This window comes from Hyla sarda, unplaced genomic scaffold, assembly GCF_029499605.1.
Source record: "Hyla sarda isolate aHylSar1 unplaced genomic scaffold, aHylSar1.hap1 scaffold_186, whole genome shotgun sequence".
Lineage (NCBI taxonomy): Eukaryota > Metazoa > Chordata > Amphibia > Anura > Hylidae > Hyla > Hyla sarda.
Window position 1 is genome coordinate 419,625 of NW_026608510.1, and position 18,049 is coordinate 437,673.

Sequence of the window (18,049 nt, forward strand, 5' to 3'; positions counted from 1 at the left end):
ACACACACAAGCACACACCTACCTTTGTTGCCTGCAGATGCCTCCTTGGCTGTCCCCAAACGGTATCAAACCAACACCCACGGGAAGCTGTAAGCATAGAGGACATGCCTGCACCCCATTGGACTTACCTGTGTGGGTTAAACCCGGGTTATTTGACAACCTATGGCGGTGATGGTTCTGCTCAGGCAGAGCAGTGCTGATGCTCCTCATAAAGCTGTCGCTGCTGTGAAGGTTCTAGGTGACATCACAAATCCCTATGGTTACATACACAACAAAGCTGGGTTGTTGTTGTTTACACTCTGCAAGGCCTGTGGAAGTGAGTGACATCATAGCACTGTAGTTCTGAGGGTTCTAGATGGATGCAACAATCTCCTGTTGCTTCTATGAAGGCCATAATAGACGACATCACCAAACAGCTCCATAGTCACATACACAGCAAAGGAGAGATGTTGTTTACACCTAGTGATGTCAGTGGTATTGAGTGACATCACAGCACAGTGCTAAGGCTCCTGGGCCTGGACACAGCAGCGGCTGCAATATCTCAACGGAGAATACGTTTATATATATGTGTGTGTGTGCGCGTATATATATATATATATATATATATATATATATATATATATATATTTCTCCGCCGAAATCACTTTTAAACCCATTTCCACCTTTTTTTCCCTTCTCTTCCTCTTACTTTTTTTTCACGTTTTTTTACGTTTTTCTCCTTTTCGCCTCTTTTCTGGGCGTATTATTCTTCTTTTTCTTCTTTTTTTTCGTCTAATGCATACCCCATCAGTGCAGCAATGCTTATTCAATACCGCCAGCAGATGGAGACACTGGGGGATAATTTTCTAAGGATTTATACAGATTTTTCCTGTCTGAATTTGTCGCACAGAAAGTTGCAGGCCAAATATGTGTGACATTTCTGCGACTTTAGCTTCTAGAGCATTTTTACAACATTATACATAGGTGCTGAATACATAAAAAGCGACTGTTCAGCGACAGACAAGTCGCATCGGCTGAAAGTAGGCCAGAATGTCAGTCCATGTTGGAGCAGGTTTAGATACAGTCTAAAGTATAGATCTCAAAGTCTGTGCACAGAATTTAGCAAGGGCCTCGCACCTTCTGATGCATCAGGTAGGTGCACAATAGCATAGCCTAACCCTCTGTACTTTGGTCTATATTGATGCGGGACATAGACAGCCAGCTGATGACCAATCCATTAGTGCAATGGATGGCTGGAAGCATTTGTCTTTGCCTTTGCAATACCACAGAAGCAATGCATGGTCAATGTACAGCAATGACACACCTGTGTGAACAGCCAGGAGACCCCCCCCCCCCCCCCCCATGTTATGTTACATAGTTACATAGTTAGTACGGTCGAAAAAAGACATATGTCCATCAAGTTCAACCAGGGAATTAAGGGGTAGGGGTGTGGCGCGATATTGGGGAAGGGATGAGATTTTATATTTCTTCATAAGCATTAATCTTATTTTGTCAATTAGGAACATTCAGCACCCACCCGCTATCAAGGCAGCTGCCTATCATGTCATGCCCTACCTGCACAGGTGTGCTGGCTACTCAAATGATCCAATTAAGGAGGCCATTTAGTCAGCAGCAGCAGAAGTCCTGTGCCTGGACGCTCCAACAGCGGCCAGACACAAGCAGAAGCAGAAGCAGCAGAAGCAGCAGCAGCAGCACCACCTTTTGTTTTTTGGCTGCAGCAGCAGCAAGGCCCACAGGGCTGGCTAGCTGGCTAGCCAGCAAGCAGGTAGCAATGAAAGTAGGAATCTTTCTTTTTAACCCTGTAAGGGGGTGGTGCACTGTACCCGAAGATACTGCCATATCGGGTCAATGCATAGGGCGACGGAAGCAAGCTTCGAAATCGGCCCCCGTTCTCAAAAATCCATTTAATATATGGTCCCCAGATAGGGGACGTATCAGATATTAAACTGATAAGAACAGATACTACACTTGATCTTAGCCAAAAGGCCGAGAAGCGATAACCGTGAAAGGGGCGGGCCCAACAAGGTGCCCTTCATGGGCACTATCACTGCTTGCTGTCAGGGAGGCTGCCAGACAATTTTCCATGCACACTCTGGGCTGGGGGGCAGTCAACCACCAGTACACACAGCAGAACCTAAACCCATACCATTATTGCTAAGCAGCAAGACAGGGGCCCATTGCACTCCCACGGGGCCTTTTTAAATGCAATCCATAACCCGGATTTGCCAGGAACCCTTCTTACTCCTCCTACTTGCATGTGACACTGGGCTTAGGATCTGCATAGGAAACACACACACAAGCACACACCTACCTTTGTTGCCTGCAGATGCCTCCTTGGCTGTCCCCAAACGGTATCAAACCAACACCCACGGGAAGCTGTAAGCATAGAGGACATGCCTGCACCCCATTGGACTTACCTGTGTGGGTTAAACCCGGGTTATTTGACAACCTATGGCGGTGATGGTTCTGCTCAGGCAGAGCAGTGCTGATGCTCCTCATAAAGCTGTCGCTGCTGTGAAGGTTCTAGGTGACATCACAAATCCCTATGGTTACATACACAACAAAGCTGGGTTGTTGTTGTTTACACTCTGCAAGGCCTGTGGAAGTGAGTGACATCATAGCACTGTAGTTCTGAGGGTTCTAGATGGATGCAACAATCTCCTGTTGCTTCTATGAAGGCCATAATAGACGACATCACCAAACAGCTCCATAGTCACATACACAGCAAAGGAGAGATGTTGTTTACACCTAGTGATGTCAGTGGTATTGAGTGACATCACAGCACAGTGCTAAGGCTCCTGGGCCTGGACACAGCAGCGGCTGCAATATCTCAACGGAGAATACGTTTATATATATGTGTGTGTGTGCGCGTATATATATATATATATATATATATATATATTTCTCCGCCGAAATCACTTTTAAACCCATTTCCACCTTTTTTTCCCTTCTCTTCCTCTTACTTTTTTTTCACGTTTTTTTACGTTTTTCTCCTTTTCGCCTCTTTTCTGGGCGTATTATTCTTCTTTTTCTTCTTTTTTTTCGTCTAATGCATACCCCATCAGTGCAGCAATGCTTATTCAATACCGCCAGCAGATGGAGACACTGGGGGATAATTTTCTAAGGATTTATACTGATTTTTCCTGTCTGAATTTGTCGCACAGAAAGCTGCAGGCCAAATATGTGTGACATTTCTGCGACTTTAGCTTCTAGAGCATTTTTACAACATTATACATAGGTGCTGAATACATAAAAAGCGACTGTTCAGCGACAGACAAGTCGCATCGGCTGAAAGTAGGCCAGAATGTCAGTCCATGTTGGAGCAGGTTTAGATACAGTCTAAAGTATAGATCTCAAAGTCTGTGCACAGAATTTAGCAAGGGCCTCGCACCTTCTGATGCATCAGGTAGGTGCACAATAGCATAGCCTAACCCTCTGTACTTTGGTCTATATTGATGCGGGACATAGACAGCCAGCTGATGACCAATCCATTAGTGCAATGGATGGCTGGAAGCATTTGTCTTTGCCTTTGCAATACCACAGAAGCAATGCATGGTCAATGTACAGCAATGACACACCTGTGTGAACAGCCAGGAGACCCCCCCCCCCCCCCATGTTATGTTACAGAGTTACATAGTTAGTACGGTCGAAAAAAGACATATGTCCATCAAGTTCAACCAGGGAATTAAGGGGTAGGGGTGTGGCGCGATATTGGGGAAGGGATGAGATTTTATATTTCTTCATAAGCATTAATCTTATTTTGTCAATTAGGAACATTCAGCACCCACCCGCTATCAAGGCAGCTGCCTATCATGTCATGCCCTACCTGCACAGGTGTGCTGGCTACTCAAATGATCCAATTAAGGAGGCCATTTAGTCAGCAGCAGCAGAAGTCCTGTGCCTGGACGCTCCAACAGCGGCCAGACACAAGCAGAAGCAGAAGCAGCAGAAGCAGCAGCAGCACCACCTTTTGTTTTTTGGCTGCAGCAGCAGCAAGGCCCACAGGGCTGGCTAGCTGGCTAGCCAGCAAGCAGGTAGCAATGAAAGTAGGAATCTTTCTTTTTAACCCTGTAAGGGGGTGGTGCACTGTACCCGAAGATACTGCCATATCGGGTCAATGCATAGGGCGACGGAAGCAAGCTTCGAAATCGGCCCCCGTTCTCAAAAATCCATTTAATATATGGTCCCCAGATAGGGGACGTATCAGATATTAAACTGATAAGAACAGATTTTTTTTAACTTGACTACCCTTACGGGGGCAACTTTATTAAAAATTAAATAATGTTAACAAAGTTGTGCAAATATGTCAATAAATACAGTTACATATAAATAACATATTTACAACATATTAAAACATAAAATGGGCACTTGGTGGCTTTACAAGATAGAATTCCATTCTTTTAAAAACCATTTTCTAGATAAAAGCGGAAATCTCTTCTTGTCCAAAAGATAGTACTGGTACATTTCATAAAAACAGATAGATAAAATGTCCTTCACAGATAAAACCTCATGCTTGAACAATAAAATATTCCTGGCCTTCCACAGAGCTGCCTTCACACAGTTTATGATCTTCCATGCAATAGTCTCTTGAGTCCGTGTTGGGCATTCCAGGCAACCATAAAAAACCACTGCAATATTTAAGTCTTTTAGTCCAGTTATCCTTTTTACCAGAGGGAGTATCTTTGTCCATATTTTCTGCGAGTAAAAACAAGTCCATATTAGATGGTGCACGGTCTCCTCTTGTCGGCATCCCTCCCTCGGGCAGGTTGCAGAGTTGGATAATCCTCTTCGGTGCTGGAATGCCCGGCATGGAAGACACTCGTGTGCGCAGCTCCAGGCCAGGTCCTTCTGTGAATTAAAAAGATAATTAATACTCAACATCTTCCAAATCTGTATACACTTCTGTTCGTTAAAATTTTTGATGGGAGTCACGGTACTGGTTTCTTTTATTTCCTTTAGTAGTTTTTTGCTATTGCACAGATCCTGAACACTTTTACCTTTAAAATTATATAAGTTTAAAATTTTTCCTAAAATCATGTATTGAGGGGGTAAATTCAAAGAATAAGGGCAACTTAAAACTGTAGAAAACCAGCCGTTCCTCCGCATAAAATAACCAGTATTAAAACGAACAAAATAAGACCAGTAGCTATCTTTAAAAACAGTAGTAAAACACATGCTAAAAAACTTTATTAAAAGGAAAGCTTTAAAATCTGGAAAATCCTTACCGCCCCTGGAGTTCGGTTTTATCACAATTTGTCTCTTTAATTTTTCGCTCTTAGAACTCCAAAAGAAAGTAAAACAAGCTTTTGTTATTTTCTTTAGAACCATTTCGGGGGGTGGGAAAACCAGACTTAAATACAATAAAATAGGTAAAAGCACCATTTTTGTAATTAAAACCTTCCCTTCCATTGTAAGTTCTCGCATGTTCCACATACATATTTTCTTATTTATTTTTTGAGCCACCAAGTCCCAGCTATTAAAACCATTATTAGACTCGTCAAAGGAGACACCTAAAATCTGCACCGACTCAGACACAGGGACGGGCACATCATACAAAGGCATTCCGCCTATGTTTAAAATGTTACTTTTGTTAAAATTGACTTTAAAACCGGAGGCACAATTAAAATATTGAATCTGTTTTAGCGTCTTCTGAAGCGATGGGGTGTCCCTGCAAAACACCGCAACATCGTCCATGTACCCCACTACCTTCGCCTCTAGTCCCCCTCCTCCTGGCAGGGGGACTCCATGGATCTGCTTATCCTTTCGTATTGTACATAAAAGAGGCTCTATTGCGCAAATGAAGAGTAGTGGGGACAAGGGACACCCCTGCTTCACTCCGGAATTTAAAATCACGCCCTGTGTCTTAAAACCATTTACTAAAATTTTACTAGTACAGTTATCATAAAAAGCTCTAAGAGACAATAAAAAGCCATCAGGTATACCCATTTTCTCTAAAACCTTAAAAAGATAAAAATGTGACACCCTGTCGAAAGCTTTTTCAAAATCTATGGATAAAACCGCCAGCTTTCCTTTTCTTAATTTGGTGTCGCTAATTACATCCTTTAAAAGGTTTAGGTTCTCCCATAAACTCCTCCCAGGCACCCCACAGACTTGGTTTGTATGAATTATTTTATGGATTACGTTCTTTAAGCGGTTAGCACACAGTTTCGCCATTATTTTATAGTCGCAGTTCAGAAGGGTGATTGGTCTCCAGTTTTTGAGTTCCGACCGGTCTCCCTTTTTGAATAGCAGGGAGACATCACCCTTCTTCCATGAGCCTGGGAGGATTTTAGACTTAAAGACTTCCGTAAAAAGGGAGAACAAATCTTCTTTTAAAATACCATAAAAAGTAACATAAAATTCAATGGGTATACCATCCGGCCCAGGCACTTTACCTGTTTTAAAACTCTTGACGGTCTCTAAAATCTCCTGCTCTGAAATATTCTGCAATAAAAAAGACTGTGAGACAGGATCTAAAAAATTGGTGATCTCCTTTAACGAGTCATTCATAAAACATTCATCAATGTGTTTTACATTAAAAAGATCCGCATAAAACTCTTGCACCTTTTTTAAAATACCCTGTACATCATTCACTCCTTCAATGTTTTCTATTAACCTTCTATTTTCATGTATTTTCTTAAAAAAATACCTGGAGCAGGTCTCGTTTTCCTCAAGATGCTGTATTCGAGACCTAAAGATAATTTCTTTTCCTTTCTGCTCCAGGCACTTAGTTATTTCTTTTTTAAGATCATGCACCTCCTTCTCCACCTCCATCCCATGTGCTCTGAATTTGTACAGGGTTTGCAGACGAGTATTTAGGATATTATAAAATTCACGTTTTTCTTTAGCTTTCCTAACCCCAACACGGATAAAAAATTCTTTTATTTTTAGTTTCATTTTTTCCCACCAGATACTGGTGGGAGTGTTGGGGTCTTTTACTCGTCTGCATTCCTTGTAAAAGGTGATAAAATCTGATAAAACCTGCGGATCTTCTAAAAGGGACACGTTTAACTTCCAGGCATTCCTACCAGTTCTCCTTTTAAAATCACTTTTAACTTTAAAATACAATAATTTATGGTCAGAAAAAACATTGGTAAAAAGATCACAGTTAAAAGGCAGTACTTGATAAGAACAAAAAATAAAATCTATCCTGGAGCTACAGCTTGCATTGCTCCAGGTAACACCGTCTTCCTCTGGTACGTTAAAATTACATTTTTTAAAAACATCAGTGAGATTAAAATCTAAAATCAAGTTTTTTAACATAAAAGACGTCTTATCATAGTTCCTACTCACTGCGTTCGAAAAACGGCGTTCTCCCCTTAAAATACAATTAAAATCACCTGATAAAACAAGAGGACTAGAATTGTTAATAAAAAGGGGTAAAATCTCCAACATTTTTATTCTTTCATTCTTATCAGGAGAACCATAAAAATTTAAAAACTGCCATTTAATACCATTAATAAAAGCGCTGACCAATAAAATTCTGCCTGGTAAAATTTCGTTAAAACTCTCAATTAAAACGTTCCCTTTAAAAAGTATGGCGACCCCTGCTGATCTGGACTCATTTGATCTAGACCAGACTGATGGACCGTGCACCCAATCATCTTCATATTCTTTATAATTTAATCTGTGCGGGATGCCACATTCCTGCAGGAAAAGGACGGAAGCAGCAAAAACCGACAAGTAATTAAATAGGGCAACCCTTCTTACTCTGGCGCTCACACTTCTCACGTTCAAGGACAGACCGGACAACTCAGCCATGGGAATGTACAAGAAAACGTCTTACACCTCTGATTCCCCCTCCGAAGCCTCATACCCCCCAAAATCTGACTCAACTGTACGCATAGAGGAAGCAGGAGAGGAGGCACCATCACTCAGCCGACCCCCCTCCTCCATCATGATTGAGGCATAGTTGTTCTCGGGCATCCTGGCAATCAGGGCTCCAGACTCATTGGGTTCTTCCACCTCTTGCCCCTCCATAGGGGTCGGGTGTTCACTTAGTTCCGTCTCTGGTACCTCAGAGACGGTCACCCCTGAAACCTCCTCCTGGCAGGGAGGAGGGGGGGTATCCCCTATGGGGACCTGTGGAGGAACGTCACTTGGGTTCCCTGCATCCGCAGGTACTTCCATCGGCTCCCCCTGGACCGCCTCCGAATAGAGTCTTCTGGAGCCCCTCCGCCTTTTAACCTTCACCTCTCCACCCGGATCATCGCTCTCAGGGGGACCCTGAGCCAGAGGTTGCTGAGGAGCGGATTCGGCCGCCGTCCGCTCCTCTCTTAACCCAGCATGCTCCTGGGGGCCAGTTTTTTCACCACTTGCACGTTTTTTGGCCATCCTCTGCTCTTTAGGGTCCCCTCCTTTTGCCTGAGGGGGGTCTTTCTCCTTCTCCATCTCACCGCTTACCTCTTGTGGGGGGGTAATCACTGGCTCTGCTTGCCTCGGCTGGTGTCCCGGTTGCTGTCCTTGCTGCCTCCAGGGTTGCCACTGCTGCTCCGTCCTATGTCTGTGGGGACAAGAGGAGAAAAGGTGACCGAATTGTTGACAGAAATTGCACCTCCCTCCTCTTGTGCATTTCTCTGTCTCGTGCTGTGTGCTACCACATTTTTTGCATGTACTTTCACAGTTTTCTTTTGTGTGTCCATATCTGTGACACTTCCTGCAGTAGCTTGGCATCCCCGCATAAAAGAGGTCGCCACACATATTATTTATTTTAAAACGAGCTGGTGGTAGTTGTATTCCCCCTGGCAATCTGTCATCTTTTTTGCATGTAACCTGAAATCTCCACTTAGATGTCCAGATGCCACAGCTGTTCATGATTTTTCCTCTGCACTCAACCTTACTAAAATAGACTTGTAAAAACAACTCAACATCGTGTAGGTTGGCGAAAGGGGAATACATCTTTACTACCACCAGCTTAATATCGTCTAGAACGTGCTCAATAATCCGGACACCCTGAAGCTTTTTGTCTTTACTCGCAGCAGCTCTGGTAACAAAATCTCTGTGGATGCCATTTTGTGTGAACGTCACATCAAAAATTTTACGCTTCGGGTAGTCCTGGATTGCCAATATCTCGCCCTTCTGTATTCCGAAAACTCCTCCGAGCACGTCCTCTACTACGAATTTCAAATCGTCCACCCTTTTGGTATCATCCGTGAGAATGACTCTCACGGTGTTTTTGATCCTTGCGTATGCCGGCACAGAACCTGGATCCGGATCATCATCCATGGTTCTAACCTCTCTCCACCCGAAGGTCTTGAGAGGCGATCGCTACTCGTTACCCTGGGACTAGGCCCTCTCCCCAATAGCAACAAGTGGGTGAAGCCCAGGCAATAAACCTGGGCGATCCCACAAGGCCGAGGAGAGGGGTACCCGAGTACCTTCTGACCAGATCTCCTGTATTACTACACTTGATCTTAGCCAAAAGGCCGAGAAGCGATAACCGTGAAAGGGGCGGGCCCAACAAGGTGCCCTTCATGGGCACTATCACTGCTTGCTGTCAGGGAGGCTGCCAGACAATTTTCCATGCACACTCTGGGCTGGGGGGCAGTCAACCACCAGTACACACAGCAGAACCTAAACCCATACCATTATTGCTAAGCAGCAAGACAGGGGCCCATTGCACTCCCACGGGGCCTTTTTAAATGCAATCCATAACCCGGATTTGCCAGGAACCCTTCTTACTCCTCCTACTTGCATGTGACACTGGGCTTAGGATCTGCATAGGAAACACACACACAAGCACACACCTACCTTTGTTGCCTGCAGATGCCTCCTTGGCTGTCCCCAAACGGTATCAAACCAACACCCACGGGAAGCTGTAAGCATAGAGGACATGCCTGCACCCCATTGGACTTACCTGTGTGGGTTAAACCCGGGTTATTTGACAACCTATGGCGGTGATGGTTCTGCTCAGGCAGAGCAGTGCTGATGCTCCTCATAAAGCTGTCGCTGCTGTGAAGGTTCTAGGTGACATCACAAATCCCTATGGTTACATACACAACAAAGCTGGGTTGTTGTTGTTTACACTCTGCAAGGCCTGTGGAAGTGAGTGACATCATAGCACTGTAGTTCTGAGGGTTCTAGATGGATGCAACAATCTCCTGTTGCTTCTATGAAGGCCATAATAGACGACATCACCAAACAGCTCCATAGTCACATACACAGCAAAGGAGAGATGTTGTTTACACCTAGTGATGTCAGTGGTATTGAGTGACATCACAGCACAGTGCTAAGGCTCCTGGGCCTGGACACAGCAGCGGCTGCAATATCTCAACGGAGAATACGTTTATATATATGTGTGTGTGTGCGCATATATATATATATATATATATATATATATATATATATATATTTCTCCGCCGAAATCACTTTTAAACCCATTTCCACCTTTTTTTCCCTTCTCTTCCTCTTACTTTTTTTTCACGTTTTTTTACGTTTTTCTCCTTTTCGCCTCTTTTCTGGGCGTATTATTCTTCTTTTTCTTCTTTTTTTTTCGTCTAATGCATACCCCATCAGTGCAGCAATGCTTATTCAATACCGCCAGCAGATGGAGACACTGGGGGATAATTTTCTAAGGATTTATACTGATTTTTCCTGTCTGAATTTGTCGCACAGAAAGTTGCAGGCCAAATATGTGTGACATTTCTGCGACTTTAGCTTCTAGAGCATTTTTACAACATTATACATAGGTGCTGAATACATAAAAAGCGACTGTTCAGCGACAGACAAGTCGCATCGGCTGAAAGTAGGCCAGAATGTCAGTCCATGTTGGAGCAGGTTTAGATACAGTCTAAAGTATAGATCTCAAAGTCTGTGCACAGAATTTAGCAAGGGCCTCGCACCTTCTGATGCATCAGGTAGGTGCACAATAGCATAGCCTAACCCTCTGTACTTTGGTCTATATTGATGCGGGACATAGACAGCCAGCTGATGACCAATCCATTAGTGCAATGGATGGCTGGAAGCATTTGTCTTTGCCTTTGCAATACCACAGAAGCAATGCATGGTCAATGTACAGCAATGACACACCTGTGTGAACAGCCAGGAGACCCCCCCCCCCCCCCATGTTATGTTACATAGTTACATAGTTAGTACGGTCGAAAAAAGACATATGTCCATCAAGTTCAACCAGGGAATTAAGGGGTAGGGGTGTGGCGCGATATTGGGGAAGGGATGAGATTTTATATTTCTTCATAAGCATTAATCTTATTTTGTCAATTAGGAACATTCAGCACCCACCCGCTATCAAGGCAGCTGCCTATCATGTCATGCCCTACCTGCACAGGTGTGCTGGCTACTCAAATGATCCAATTAAGGAGGCCATTTAGTCAGCAGCAGCAGAAGTCCTGTGCCTGGACGCTCCAACAGCAGCCAGACACAAGCAGAAGCAGAAGCAGCAGCAGCACCACCTTTTGTTTTTTGGCTGCAGCAGCAGCAAGGCCCACAGGGCTGGCTAGCTGGCTAGCCAGCAAGCAGGTAGCAATGAAAGTAGGAATCTTTCTTTTTAACCCTGTAAGGGGGTGGTGCACTGTACCCGAAGATACTGCCATATCGGGTCAATGCATAGGGCGACGGAAGCAAGCTTCGAAATCGGCCCCCGTTCTCAAAAATCCATTTAATATATGGTCCCCAGATAGGGGACGTATCAGATATTAAACTGATAAGAACAGATTTTTTTTAACTTGACTACCCTTACGGGGGCAACTTTATTAAAAATTAAATAATGTTAACAAAGTTGTGCAAATATGTCAATAAATACAGTTACATATAAATAACATATTTACAACATATTAAAACATAAAATGGGCACTTGGTGGCTTTACAAGATAGAATTCCATTCTTTTAAAAACCATTTTCTAGATAAAAGCGGAAATCTCTTCTTGTCCAAAAGATAGTACTGGTACATTTCATAAAAACAGATAGATAAAATGTCCTTCACAGATAAAACCTCATGCTTGAACAATAAAATATTCCTGGCCTTCCACAGAGCTGCCTTCACACAGTTTATGATCTTCCATGCAATAGTCTCTTGAGTCCGTGTTGGGCATTCCAGGCAACCATAAAAAACCACTGCAATATTTAAGTCTTTTAGTCCAGTTATCCTTTTTACCAGAGGGAGTATCTTTGTCCATATTTTCTGCGAGTAAAAACAAGTCCATATTAGATGGTGCACGGTCTCCTCTTGTCGGCATCCCTCCCTCGGGCAGGTTGCAGAGTTGGATAATCCTCTTCGGTGCTGGAATGCCCGGCATGGAAGACACTCATGTGCGCAGCTCCAGGCCAGGTCCTTCTGTGAATTAAAAAGATAATTAATACTCAACATCTTCCAAATCTGTATACACTTCTGTTCGTTAAAATTTTTGATGGGAGTCACGGTACTGGTTTCTTTTATTTCCTTTAGTAGTTTTTTGCTATTGCACAGATCCTGAACACTTTTACCTTTAAAATTATATAAGTTTAAAATTTTTCCTAAAATCATGTATTGAGGGGGTAAATTCAAAGAATAAGGGCAACTTAAAACTGTAGAAAACCAGCCGTTCCTCCGCATAAAATAACCAGTATTAAAACGAACAAAATAAGACCAGTAGCTATCTTTAAAAACAGTAGTAAAACACATGCTAAAAAACTTTATTAAAAGGAAAGCTTTAAAATCTGGAAAATCCTTACCGCCCCTGGAGTTCGGTTTTATCACAATTTGTCTCTTTAATTTTTCGCTCTTAGAACTCCAAAAGAAAGTAAAACAAGCTTTTGTTATTTTCTTTAGAACCATTTCGGGGGGTGGGAAAACCAGACTTAAATACAATAAAATAGGTAAAAGCACCATTTTTGTAATTAAAACCTTCCCTTCCATTGTAAGTTCTCGCATGTTCCACATACATATTTTCTTATTTATTTTTTGAGCCACCAAGTCCCAGCTATTAAAACCATTATTAGACTCGTCAAAGGAGACACCTAAAATCTGCACCGACTCAGACACAGGGACGGGCACATCATACAAAGGCATTCCGCCTATGTTTAAAATGTTACTTTTGTTAAAATTGACTTTAAAACCGGAGGCACAATTAAAATATTGAATCTGTTTTAGCGTCTTCTGAAGCGATGGGGTGTCCCTGCAAAACACCGCAACATCGTCCATGTACCCCACTACCTTCGCCTCTAGTCCCCCTCCTCCTGGCAGGGGGACTCCATGGATCTGCTTATCCTTTCGTATTGTACATAAAAGAGGCTCTATTGCGCAAATGAAGAGTAGTGGGGACAAGGGACACCCCTGCTTCACTCCGGAATTTAAAATCACGCCCTGTGTCTTAAAACCATTTACTAAAATTTTACTAGTACAGTTATCATAAAAAGCTCTAAGAGACAATAAAAAGCCATCAGGTATACCCATTTTCTCTAAAACCTTAAAAAGATAAAAATGTGACACCCTGTCGAAAGCTTTTTCAAAATCTATGGATAAAACCGCCAGCTTTCCTTTTCTTAATTTGGTGTCGCTAATTACATCCTTTAAAAGGTTTAGGTTCTCCCATAAACTCCTCCCAGGCACCCCACAGACTTGGTTTGTATGAATTATTTTATGGATTACGTTCTTTAAGCGGTTAGCACACAGTTTCGCCATTATTTTATAGTCGCAGTTCAGAAGGGTGATTGGTCTCCAGTTTTTGAGTTCCGACCGGTCTCCCTTTTTGAATAGCAGGGAGACATCACCCTTCTTCCATGAGCCTGGGAGGATTTTAGACTTAAAGACTTCCGTAAAAAGGGAGAACAAATCTTCTTTTAAAATACCATAAAAAGTAACATAAAATTCAATGGGTATACCATCCGGCCCAGGCACTTTACCTGTTTTAAAACTCTTGACGGTCTCTAAAATCTCCTGCTCTGAAATATTCTGCAATAAAAAAGACTGTGAGACAGGATCTAAAAAATTGGTGATCTCCTTTAACGAGTCATTCATAAAACATTCATCAATGTGTTTTACATTAAAAAGATCCGCATAAAACTCTTGCACCTTTTTTAAAATACCCTGTACATCATTCACTCCTTCAATGTTTTCTATTAACCTTCTATTTTCATGTATTTTCTTAAAAAAATACCTGGAGCAGGTCTCGTTTTCCTCAAGATGCTGTATTCGAGACCTAAAGATAATTTCTTTTCCTTTCTGCTCCAGGCACTTAGTTATTTCTTTTTTAAGATCATGCACCTCCTTCTCCACCTCCATCCCATGTGCTCTGAATTTGTACAGGGTTTGCAGACGAGTATTTAGGATATTATAAAATTCACGTTTTTCTTTAGCTTTCCTAACCCCAACACGGATAAAAAATTCTTTTATTTTTAGTTTCATTTTTTCCCACCAGATACTGGTGGGAGTGTTGGGGTCTTTTACTCGTCTGCATTCCTTGTAAAAGGTGATAAAATCTGATAAAACCTGCGGATCTTCTAAAAGGGACACGTTTAACTTCCAGGCATTCCTACCAGTTCTCCTTTTAAAATCACTTTTAACTTTAAAATACAATAATTTATGGTCAGAAAAAACATTGGTAAAAAGATCACAGTTAAAAGGCAGTACTTGATAAGAACAAAAAATAAAATCTATCCTGGAGCTACAGCTTGCATTGCTCCAGGTAACACCGTCTTCCTCTGGTACGTTAAAATTACATTTTTTAAAAACATCAGTGAGATTAAAATCTAAAATCAAGTTTTTTAACATAAAAGACGTCTTATCATAGTTCCTACTCACTGCGTTCGAAAAACGGCGTTCTCCCCTTAAAATACAATTAAAATCACCTGATAAAACAAGAGGACTAGAATTGTTAATAAAAAGGGGTAAAATCTCCAACATTTTTATTCTTTCATTCTTATCAGGAGAACCATAAAAATTTAAAAACTGCCATTTAATACCATTAATAAAAGCGCTGACCAATAAAATTCTGCCTGGTAAAATTTCGTTAAAACTCTCAATTAAAACGTTCCCTTTAAAAAGTATGGCGACCCCTGCTGATCTGGACTCATTTGATCCAGACCAGACTGATGGACCGTGCACCCAATCATCTTCATATTCTTTATAATTTAATCTGTGCGGGATGCCACATTCCTGCAGGAAAAGGACGGAAGCAGCAAAAACCGACAAGTAATTAAATAGGGCAACCCTTCTTACTCTGGCGCTCACACTTCTCACGTTCAAGGACAGACCGGACAACTCAGCCATGGGAATGTACAAGAAAACGTCTTACACCTCTGATTCCCCCTCCGAAGCCTCATACCCCCCAAAATCTGACTCAACTGTACGCATAGAGGAAGCAGGAGAGGAGGCACCATCACTCAGCCGACCCCCCTCCTCCATCATGATTGAGGCATAGTTGTTCTCGGGCATCCTGGCAATCAGGGCTCCAGACTCATTGGGTTCTTCCACCTCTTGCCCCTCCATAGGGGTCGGGTGTTCACTTAGTTCCGTCTCTGGTACCTCAGAGACGGTCACCCCTGAAACCTCCTCCTGGCAGGGAGGAGGGGGGGTATCCCCTATGGGGACCTGTGGAGGAACGTCACTTGGGTTCCCTGCATCCGCAGGTACTTCCATCGGCTCCCCCTGGACCGCCTCCGAATAGAGTCTTCTGGAGCCCCTCCGCCTTTTAACCTTCACCTCTCCACCCGGATCATCGCTCTCAGGGGGACCCTGAGCCAGAGGTTGCTGAGGAGCGGATTCGGCCGCCGTCCGCTCCTCTCTTAACCCAGCATGCTCCTGGGGGCCAGTTTTTTCACCACTTGCACGTTTTTTGGCCATCCTCTGCTCTTTAGGGTCCCCTCCTTTTGCCTGAGGGGGGTCTTTCTCCTTCTCCATCTCACCGCTTACCTCTTGTGGGGGGGTAATCACTGGCTCTGCTTGCCTCGGCTGGTGTCCCGGTTGCTGTCCTTGCTGCCTCCAGGGTTGCCACTGCTGCTCCGTCCTATGTCTGTGGGGACAAGAGGAGAAAAGGTGACCGAATTGTTGACAGAAATTGTACCTCCCTCCTCTTGTGCATTTCTCTGTCTCGTGCTGTGTGCTACCACATTTTTTGCATGTACTTTCACAGTTTTCTTTTGTGTGTCCATATCTGTGACACTTCCTGCAGTAGCTTGGCATCCCCGCATAAAAGAGGTCGCCACACATATTATTTATTTTAAAACGAGCTGGTGGTAGTTGTATTCCCCCTGGCAATCTGTCATCTTTTTTGCATGTAACCTGAAATCTCCACTTAGATGTCCAGATGCCACAGCTGTTCATGATTTTTCCTCTGCACTCAACCTTACTAAAATAGACTTGTAAAAACAACTCAACATCGTGTAGGTTGGCGAAAGGGGAATACATCTTTACTACCACCAGCTTAATATCGTCTAGAACATGCTCAATAATCCGGACACCCTGAAGCTTTTTGTCTTTACTCGCAGCAGCTCTGGTAACAAAATCTCTGTGGATGCCATTTTGTGTGAACGTCACATCAAAAATTTTACGCTTCGGGTAGTCCTGGATTGCCAATATCTCGCCCTTCTGTATTCCGAAAACTCCTCCGAGCACGTCCTCTACTACGAATTTCAAATCGTCCACCCTTTTGGTATCATCCGTGAGAATGACTCTCACGGTGTTTTTGATCCTTGCGTATGCCGGCACAGAACCTGGATCCGGATCATCATCCATGGTTCTAACCTCTCTCCACCCGAAGGTCTTGAGAGGCGATCGCTACTCGTTACCCTGGGACTAGGCCCTCTCCCCAATAGCAACAAGTGGGTGAAGCCCAGGCAATAAACCTGGGCGATCCCACAAGGCCGAGGAGAGGGGTACCCGAGTACCTTCTGACCAGATCTCCTGTATTACTACACTTGATCTTAGCCAAAAGGCCGAGAAGCGATAACCGTGAAAGGGGCGGGCCCAACAAGGTGCCCTTCATGGGCACTATCACTGCTTGCTGTCAGGGAGGCTGCCAGACAATTTTCCATGCACACTCTGGGCTGGGGGGCAGTCAACCACCAGTACACACAGCAGAACCTAAACCCATACCATTATTGCTAAGCAGCAAGACAGGGGCCCATTGCACTCCCACGGGGCCTTTTTAAATGCAATCCATAACCCGGATTTGCCAGGAACCCTTCTTACTCCTCCTACTTGCATGTGACACTGGGCTTAGGATCTGCATAGGAAACACACACACAAGCACACACCTACCTTTGTTGCCTGCAGATGCCTCCTTGGCTGTCCCCAAACGGTATCAAACCAACACCCACGGGAAGCTGTAAGCATAGAGGACATGCCTGCACCCCATTGGACTTACCTGTGTGGGTTAAACCCGGGTTATTTGACAACCTATGGCGGTGATGGTTCTGCTCAGGCAGAGCAGTGCTGATGCTCCTCATAAAGCTGTCGCTGCTGTGAAGGTTCTAGGTGACATCACAAATCCCTATGGTTACATACACAACAAAGCTGGGTTGTTGTTGTTTACACTCTGCAAGGCCTGTGGAAGTGAGTGACATCATAGCACTGTAGTTCTGAGGGTTCTAGATGGATGCAACAATCTCCTGTTGCTTCTATGAAGGCCATAATAGACGACATCACCAAACAGCTCCATAGTCACATACACAGCAAAGGAGAGATGTTGTTTACACCTAGTGATGTCAGTGGTATTGAGTGACATCACAGCACAGTGCTAAGGCTCCTGGGCCTGGACACAGCAGCGGCTGCAATATCTCAACGGAGAATACGTTTATATATATGTGTGTGTGTGCGCATATATATATATATATATATATATATATATATATATATATATATTTCTCCGCCGAAATCACTTTTAAACCCATTTCCACCTTTTTTTCCCTTCTCTTCCTCTTACTTTTTTTTCACGTTTTTTTACGTTTTTCTCCTTTTCGCCTCTTTTCTGGGCGTATTATTCTTCTTTTTCTTCTTTTTTTTTCGTCTAATGCATACCCCATCAGTGCAGCAATGCTTATTCAATACCGCCAGCAGATGGAGACACTGGGGGATAATTTTCTAAGGATTTATACTGATTTTTCCTGTCTGAATTTG

General features: G+C 43.3%; 3 non-coding genes and 2 pseudogenes across 3 annotated transcripts; all 5 read right to left on the minus strand.

The window, feature by feature from the left end:
- Positions 1–1,807: 1,807 nt before the first annotated feature.
- On the minus strand, positions 1,808–1,998 carry LOC130315170 (U2 spliceosomal RNA). The gene has a single exon (XR_008862747.1). It is a non-coding gene; the product is annotated as a U2 spliceosomal RNA (small nuclear RNA).
- Positions 1,999–4,076: 2,078 nt separating this feature from the next.
- On the minus strand, positions 4,077–4,266 carry LOC130315221 (U2 spliceosomal RNA). Its single transcript, XR_008862791.1, has one exon. It is a non-coding gene; the product is annotated as a U2 spliceosomal RNA (small nuclear RNA).
- Positions 4,267–9,304: 5,038 nt separating this feature from the next.
- Positions 9,305–9,437, minus strand: LOC130315244 (U2 spliceosomal RNA; annotated as a pseudogene).
- Positions 9,438–11,517: 2,080 nt separating this feature from the next.
- On the minus strand, positions 11,518–11,707 carry LOC130315222 (U2 spliceosomal RNA). The gene has a single exon (XR_008862792.1). It is a non-coding gene; the product is annotated as a U2 spliceosomal RNA (small nuclear RNA).
- A 5,038-nt stretch (positions 11,708–16,745) lies between these two features.
- LOC130315245 (U2 spliceosomal RNA) lies at positions 16,746–16,878 on the minus strand (annotated as a pseudogene).
- Between the last annotated feature and the right edge of the window lie 1,171 nt (positions 16,879–18,049).